The sequence below is a fragment of the Anser brachyrhynchus genome (assembly GCF_964034855.1).
Source record: "Anser brachyrhynchus genome assembly, chromosome: 19".
Lineage (NCBI taxonomy): Eukaryota > Metazoa > Chordata > Aves > Anseriformes > Anatidae > Anser > Anser brachyrhynchus.
The window spans coordinates 3,040,523-3,048,215 of record NC_137712.1 but is presented as its reverse complement, the minus strand read 5'-3'; the positions used below and the strand labels follow the sequence as shown (position 1 = coordinate 3,048,215).

General features: G+C 57.2%; 1 protein-coding gene across 1 annotated transcript in view; it reads left to right on the top strand.

Annotated features, from left to right (window-relative positions):
* The first annotated feature begins 3,951 nt into the window (after nucleotides 1-3,951).
* The window catches only part of CAMSAP1 (calmodulin regulated spectrin associated protein 1), a 37,084-nt gene continuing 33,342 nt past the window's right edge, over nucleotides 3,952-7,693 (top strand). Inside the window, exon 1 of the mRNA XM_080562067.1 lies at nucleotides 3,952-4,888. The gene's annotated coding sequence lies outside the window, so the exon portion shown is untranslated. The remainder of the gene's footprint in view (nucleotides 4,889-7,693) is intronic.

The following is a 7,693-nucleotide window of genomic DNA, read 5'->3' as shown; positions in this document are numbered from 1 at the left end:
GCTATAACAGAACTTGAGGGACAAATCCTTGTTCAATAACTGTTTTTGCACCTGGAAACTATTTCTCCATTTCCCAGAACAAAGTTGCATTGGTAGGATTCATCGCAAGGGCGACGTGAAACGAGATTTTAGTGATCCCCTGTGGTGGACTGATGCTATTTAAGAAGGATTTGTCTTGAATGCGTTGACTGATAAATTGGAATTTGCTTTCTCAGTAAGGGAACTCTCATTAAGGAAAATAGTTTGAGCAAACAGCAGCTGGCACTGTGGTGGGATGCAGCAACTTGCACACGACTGTACCAAAACGCTGTTCGCGCTTATGTAGCAGCAGTGCTGCTGCTGGCTCTGGCAATGAACTCGGAAGCTCCTCTGAGCTTTGCCCACGTGTTTGTGGTTGCCTTGGAGGCAACTGATTAAGAGTGTAAATGTGTGAGGTTTTTTCTCCGAAGAATAAGGTGGGGTTATTAGCATTTTTACACAATGTTCAGGGCAAGGGAGAGCACCTGCCAGCAGCCTGTTTGTTTAGCGCATGTTCCAGCCACTTGTGAGGAGCTCAGAATAATTTTCATTATATCTTTTCATTATATCCCGTGAAAGATGGAGGATTATAGCGCGAGGCATCCAAGTCCTTGCTATTCGGTGCAGGTTTTTGAATGCAGTGTTATTAAATGCAGGTATTCTCTTGGTGCCAGGTGGCCACTGACTTAAATTTCCTTCAGTGCACAGATTAGCAGCAGGCTGCAGGACACTTCAGAGTCCCTCTCTCCAGTGATTTAAATTAAAACAAAAGCAAATAAAACTCTGCGAGCAGCTTGTGGTATATCATTAGATAATGGTACTTGTGTACCGAAACTGGTACAGCAGGTCTAGGCAGAAATCCACACCTTACAAAATTAAAAAGTGCCTGCTATCTCAGCGACGAGATGGGCTGTAATTGGCACAGTGTTCGCAGGAGATGAGCTGCGTGCCTTCAGCACGGAGAGGTGCCACCTGCATTCTTCCCCAGCGATAAAGGGGTACGCTCCTGCTGCCGTGGCCTGAGCGTCACCTCCAGCTCCCATCAAAGCCTCAGCCTGCACTACAAAGGAAAGGTAAGTACAGGCTGCACTTGGCTGTGGAAATCCAACTCGTTAGTAATGTCTTGCCTTGCCAGCACCAACAGAATCAGTGTGGCAAGAGTTGCTCCAATTTCCTCAGGGGCTGGTTGCCGTAGCTTCTCCCAGCAAGCTGTTCAGTCTCCTGGCTTTTTCCTTCCATGCACACGCTCTTCTCCCACGACCTGAAGGTCAGCAGGAGCACTAACCCTCAGGAAGCAGCAGGACGGTGTAGAACTACCTAGCTGGCTCCTCGAACATACCTGCCTGCTCTGGCTTCCAGCAGGGACAGAAGGAAGCAGCAGCTGCTGCCCGTGTGAGCTCTGGCAGCCTGGCAGCCCAGCGCCGTCAGATCAGGGCTGCAGCCCCCTCTGTACAGGATGCAGCAATCTGGTAGCTTGTTCTGCGCTTGATCCTGCTATTTCGTAGTGATCTTCCTGTAAGAGGGGAGTCTTCCAAAAGAACCTGCAGCTGTGGAAGCTGCTGAGGATGTCTTGCTACAGGGGTGGTAGGTTTGGGGCAGAATTAATGGAACTAATTCTTTTTTTTTTTTCTTTTCTGTTCTCATAACTCAAAACCTGAACTTGAAATGCAAGACTTGCACTTGTCAGCTGAACTGTAGCTTCTGCAGTGTGGTCCTGGAAAATGGCTTGAAACGGGCAGGTCTCTGGCGTGCGTGTGTGCACGACAGCAGCGCTGGTGTAACGCTGCCAGGCGGGGTGACCTGAGAGCGCAGTGCCAGCCCTGGGTGTCCCGTGTCACCGGGAATCTGTCACTTGTGGAGGTGGGGGAGGGACGTCAGTAACTCGAGATGTCCTGCACCAAAATAAACCTGGAGAGGTGGCCAGCGCCTTCCCAGCGCCCTCAAACCCGGGGTGTAAACTTAGATGCCCAGCTGGGGAGCGGTGCCCAGACGACAGACCTGGGCTCAGTGGCGTGGGGTCCTGCACGGATCCTGCACCCAGGGCGCTGTACTGCCGCTTCCCGGGGCTGTCACGGGGAAGAGCTGCGATCTCCAACAGGGTTTGTGAAATGCAGCTGGGCCGATGATGCCACCGGTGGTTGCACAAGGAGCACGTTGGGACGCAGCACGTGGGAGCGCTGGGCTGGTCGAGCTGGTTAAAGGCGAGGGCTCCGCGCCTGCCGCAGGCAGCGGCTGCCGAAGCTTTGCTCCTCGCGCTTGGCAAGCGCTGCTTGATCGTTTCCCCTGTTCTGGTTGTGCTGCACGGGTGTGAGCAGGGCGTCCTGAAGAAATTATTCATGGAAGACTTGTGGCGCTTATGCATGGTGCGGTTACGTGGCTTTTATGAGCTGTAGCCTGGGCATAAACCACACTTATGTTAAAGCCAGCCTCCGTGTGCCCTCTGCCGAAGGGCTGCTCTGCAGGGAACGCGGGCCCAGCAGTCTCGTGCCCGCGGCAGCTCCCACACGCCCAGGATTTGGTTGAATTATTCAGCTCCTCCTCGTCGCTGTGGCACGCAGCAGCCCTTGGAAGAGCGCGGCCCGCGGTGCCGCGCTGTAGCTGCTGGCTGTGACGTGCCGGCGCGCAGCCTCCTCAGTCTGTCCACCTTGCACGAAGGCCATGAGGGTTTGGGACATCTCCCTGGGGACATCTCCCTGGATTTCTTGGCATTGAGGGTCTGATTTTTGCTCCGTTCTGCATGGTCCTGGCAGCGGGGCAGCAGCCAGGCCGGCTGCAAGCCAGGCAGTGCAGGCTGCCAGCCCCGCACGGCCCCTCCCCGCGATGTGCAGGAAAAGGAAAATAGTTTGGGCTCTTCTAAATTACCCTGAGAAGGCCACCAGCCACCACTTTCCGAGCTGCTGGCTCTCCATCACAGCAGGCCCCTTCCATCTGTGTTTTCCCCCGTACTCGAGCTTGTTGCCAGGCTGCGTGCGATGAATCACGGGCTGCTTGGCGCACAGCAGCGCTCGGCTTCCTCCTCGCTCCCACCCGCAGACCCTCTCCGAGGAGAGGGGAAAAAAGCACAAAACCCCAAGAAATCTGTGCCCTGCATGATCCCACCATGCCCCTGCTCTGCGCAGAGGTGCCCTCTTTGCCCGTTTGGGTGTATTTGTGCGTGGTTTGCTTCCAGCCCGCCCGGACAGGGCGCTCCCCGTCCCGCAGCTCCGGGGTTCCCCGCTGCCGTCACTTCCTGATCCCAAGTCCATCACATTTCCGTGGGTTACCGCGGGCTGTATTTATAGCTTGCTGTGCTAAAAATAAAAGCCCTGGGCGTTCGGTTCCCTGATCCTGGGCTTGCGCCAGGGCCACACGGAGCCCCCCCGGGAGGCGGCTGGGGGCAAGGGCTCAGCGCTGGCCCCAGGGCTGCTTTTGCGGGCGACTGGGGAGTTTCTTTCTTGACGGAGTTCATGGGGCTGTGGCATTTCTGGGATCAGTCGCTGCTCTCACTGACCGAGGAATCTCTTGCGGGACTCTCATCTCACTAAAAATATTTCAGTGTGTCATACTGGGCTAGATCTAACAACGCCTGTAAGCGGGAGATAACGAAGCGTCGGCGCTTCGTTGCGTAACAAATCCCTGCACGGCACTACCAAAATGCCCACGTTTGTGTCCAGATGCGGAGTGTGTGCCTGGGGTGATGCCTAAGCTCTCCTGTGTCTATGCACAGATAAAATTTCTCCCTGATTTTAACTAATTTCCAAGTTACTGGTTAAGTTTAACTAGTTTCTAACCTGGGCCGCTGGCTGGCCAGCAGACAGCACAATGGTCCGGTACCCAGGCAGGACGTCTCGGCACCGCGCTCAAGCACGAAGTGGAAAAGTGCATTAATTTACTGCTTTTCAAAAATAGCTCTGTCCTATGAAACAGCGGGGGAGCAGCTGATCGCGCTCTGCTGCCTCCTCTGTGTCCTTGTCCTGGGCACGGCCACTGCGGGGTGAAACGGTGCTCGGGGTGCAGCAGGAGGGGTGGCCCCGGGCCCCCTTGGCTTTAAGTCATTTTGCTTGGTGGTTATTTAAAGCCATTGCAAGAAAATTGGCAAAGATTATACAAAAAAGAGGCTGAAGCTGCCTCTCGCAGGCTGGGCTGTGATGGGGCCGGGCGGCACAGTCGATGTCCTGCTCCTCCGGCTGGGATCACTCCAGCACCGTTCACCAACAGCCCTCGTCCCCGTGACGTGGCAGGGTCAGGGCATCAGCCGGAGCCGCGTCCCCCTGCCCCTGGCTCCCAAACGCCTGCCCTGTGCTCCGGCACCAGGCAAAGCCGCTTCTAGGTGGGTTTCCTCCCCGCGGTTATTTTCTGATGCCCTGGGGGGGCTGCTCGGTGCCAGCCCCTGCGCTGGGGCTTTGGGGCCGGGCAGCTTTCGGCAGAGCAAAGCCAACGTGTGGAGGGCTCCAGGTCTCCCCCCGTCGCCGTTACACCGACCTCCTGGAAATCACCAAACCCCGCACCCTGAGGGACCAGATGTTCCCCAGGATCCCCCCCTGGGGAGGTGGGGCTGAATGTTTTCCTTGGACAAAGCGTTCCGGCTTTAATGAGCAAAACCGACCGAGGAACATCTGCCCCCCAGCCCCTTCCTCGTCACTTCTGATGTCAGCGGCGCGGCTCCTGAGTCATCCCCCAGTTTCTGTGGCAACGGCAGCGATGCTGGGGAGCGGGGTGATGCTGGGGAGCGCGGCCGTGCTGCCCCTGCCCCTGCCCTGCCTGGGGAGCAGAGGGGGCCAAGCCCCCCGGCGCTGAGCCCCCGGCCCCACCATGGGCTCCCACGCTGCTGGCTGCCGCCCAGAGCCCCCCAAAACCCCCACGGCTGTGAGGATGCTGGCAAACAGCACCGGTAAGTCAGCGCTGCCAGGGATTTAGCTGTCTGGGAGGGGGGCTTCTGGTGGGGTCTTACAGCATCCGCGTGGCTCTCCTGGTGGGGCGGGCAGCTGCACGCATGCACCCCCAGGAACGCGGGGTGTCCTTCGCAGCGTGACCCTCTCCGTGTGCTCCTGGCAGCCCCGGGGGTCTCGTGCCCCAAATCCCCAGAGCCAGGGGGGGTACAGGCTGCTCTCAGGGGGAGCACAGAGGCACGGAATGGGTCTGGGGTCTGCGCGGGGTCCGTGGGGGTGCCACCGGGTGCCTGATGGCCGGGGTCAGCGGCACCGTGCAGTGGGGACAGCGGGGTCACGCACCCCGTGCTTAGACCCAGCCCTGCCTGCTCGGAGCCGCGCTGCACCCGGTAGGAAGTCTGTCTCCATAACCCCTGGCGCGTGCTAAATCCTTTGTACGTGATCAAAGGCACTACCTTGCTCTGGGTGTCTCCCCTGCGTGCCAGGCCTGGCAGCGGGGAGGGACGGGACGTGCACCCCAGGCTGTCGGCAGCCCTGCGGGGCCCCCAGCCCCTGCCCAGCGGCGCTGGCCTCAGCTCTGCTGCCGGTGCTGCCCTGGCTTTGTTTCCTGCTCGGTGCTGGAGTTTCACAGCCCTAAAGTTTTTCGTTGCAAACAGGACCTGGATCAGCAGGATTGAGACGTTCCGATCGCTGTGACTGGTTTGCGCGTTAGCGTAGTTCTCTGGCTACAGATTTAAGAGCATTAATGTGCAACATGTGCAAGCTGGCAGGGACCCAAGGGCGTGAGGCGATTTCAGTGTTTGTTTTGGCACGACTCGAGGCGGGATGAGAGGGGCCGGGGCTGCCAGGTGAGGAGCTCGGCTGCGGCACGGGGCTGGCGGCGAGGTGCTGGCCGCGGGAAGGGGGCTCTGCAAGCCGGCCGTGAACCAGGAGCAGCGTCCCGTCAAAACAGCAGAAGTTAAAAATACTGAGGCAGAATGACTCAATGCATCGGGAAGCCCCCAGCGCCGCTGCGTTGTGAGCGTTGGCAGCTTTGTCACCGCTATGTCGTCCCCGAGGCGTGCCCCGACCTCGTGGCTGTGGCATGGCAGCAACCTGGACAAAAATTGTTCATCCCCCGAGGAGGGGGCCTGCCTCCTCGGCGCTGCCTCGGGTGAGCTGCCTGGGCTGTGGGACCCAGCTCGGCTGTGCTGGGAGCTGGGGAGGACCGCCAGGGCTTGCGTGGGAGCTGGCGTGGCCCCGGGTGGGTGCCAGGCGGTGGGAGTCCAGCCTTGCGGTTGCTGCTGGGTGCTGGTGAGAGCAGGGTTTGGGGACGAGCAGGCTGCTGGTGATGCGGCACCGCTGGCGAAAACAAACCCAAAGTCACCCTGTGGGGGGCTCTGCCCCAGCCCATGGGAGGGGTGATGGGTGCTGCGGGACCCTGCCCGGCTCCGACAGTGCTGGAGCACATGGGTGCGTTCTCCACCAGGCTCTCCTCTCATGGGCGATGGTTCTGCGTCGCGTCCTGAAGCGAGGCCACCAGCGCTCGGTGCCGGCGTTTGCTGGGCCCGGTCGTGCTCATGGCTTCACCTCGTGGAGCGCAGCCAGCAGCAGGGCTGGGAGGCACTGTAGTTATTATTTTTTTTAATATTTTATTCTGCCTTTCAGTTGTTCATTGCTTTCCAATAATGTTTAAGTAGTGGTGAAAAAGTTGGAGATACGTCTGTCCCTCTTTGCACAGTTACACATTTGCAGTAAATGGAGTTTTACTTTTTGAAAGTGTCCTCGGGAAAAAAAATCGTGTTTTAAAAGAAATCATCCGGGTAAAGCAAAGCAACGGTTCCCATCAAAATTGATTGCTGTCTGAATGCTACCCAAATACAACTGCTAATAAGGATTTAATGAATATAATGAATATGGGACCAGGTCTCTGCTTATCGAAGTCTGCCTGGAAAACCTGTTGGGCTGTAAATGGCATTGCCCCATCCTCCTAAAACTAGTCCTGGGACTTCATCTCTAACATGGTTTATTTTTCAAAATACCTATTATGAAAGCAGGCACCTAAATCCTCTGCCCTCGCTGCCCGAGCAGGACGTGCTGCCGATAACGGCGAGCTGGGTGAGGGAGACCCGCACGCCTGGCAGCTGGCAGCAGGCGCTCCGGCCTCCAGAGACACACAGGCAAGGGCTTGTCACCCCTCCCTCTGCCGTCTCCCCCCGGCAATAAAGTCATTAATTAATGTTTGTTCAGCGCTGCGAAGATAGGCGCTGAGTACAGGTATTATTTTAAATTCAGGCGGAGCACAGCAGGCGGGAGGAGAGGCCCTGTCCGCAGGGACCAGGGCCACCAGCACCCCTGCCTCGTGTGCCCCCAGTCCCTGGGTCTCGCTGGGCACAGCAGGAGGAAACCTTGGCATTGTGGCCCGGCAGGTGGAGGCTCGAGATGGCCCTTCCCCTGCCATCGCTTGAAGCACATCGGGCATTTTACGGAAAGGGAGAAGAAAGCAAGCTGAATTAGCATTGCACCCCGTCAGCAACACAGCGCAACTACATGCACGTTGCCTTTAGAATAATACAAGTGAATGAAGGAAATGGGGTACCGCTGTCTGTGCTTAATTGGTTTTCTTTATTTACATGAAAAATATCGCTCGTTGCATGTGGTTCCCCGATGCACAAGTCTGTTGTAGTGCTCATTCTTCATGAGTTGCAGAACCGAATGTAAGTAATTACTGATAGCTGCAGTACGCTATGGAAACCGCTCCCGTGTTGTTGGTAATTGCACTGAGGTGACTGTTCTATTGCTAAGAATAATACTCAGCTCCCTCTTCT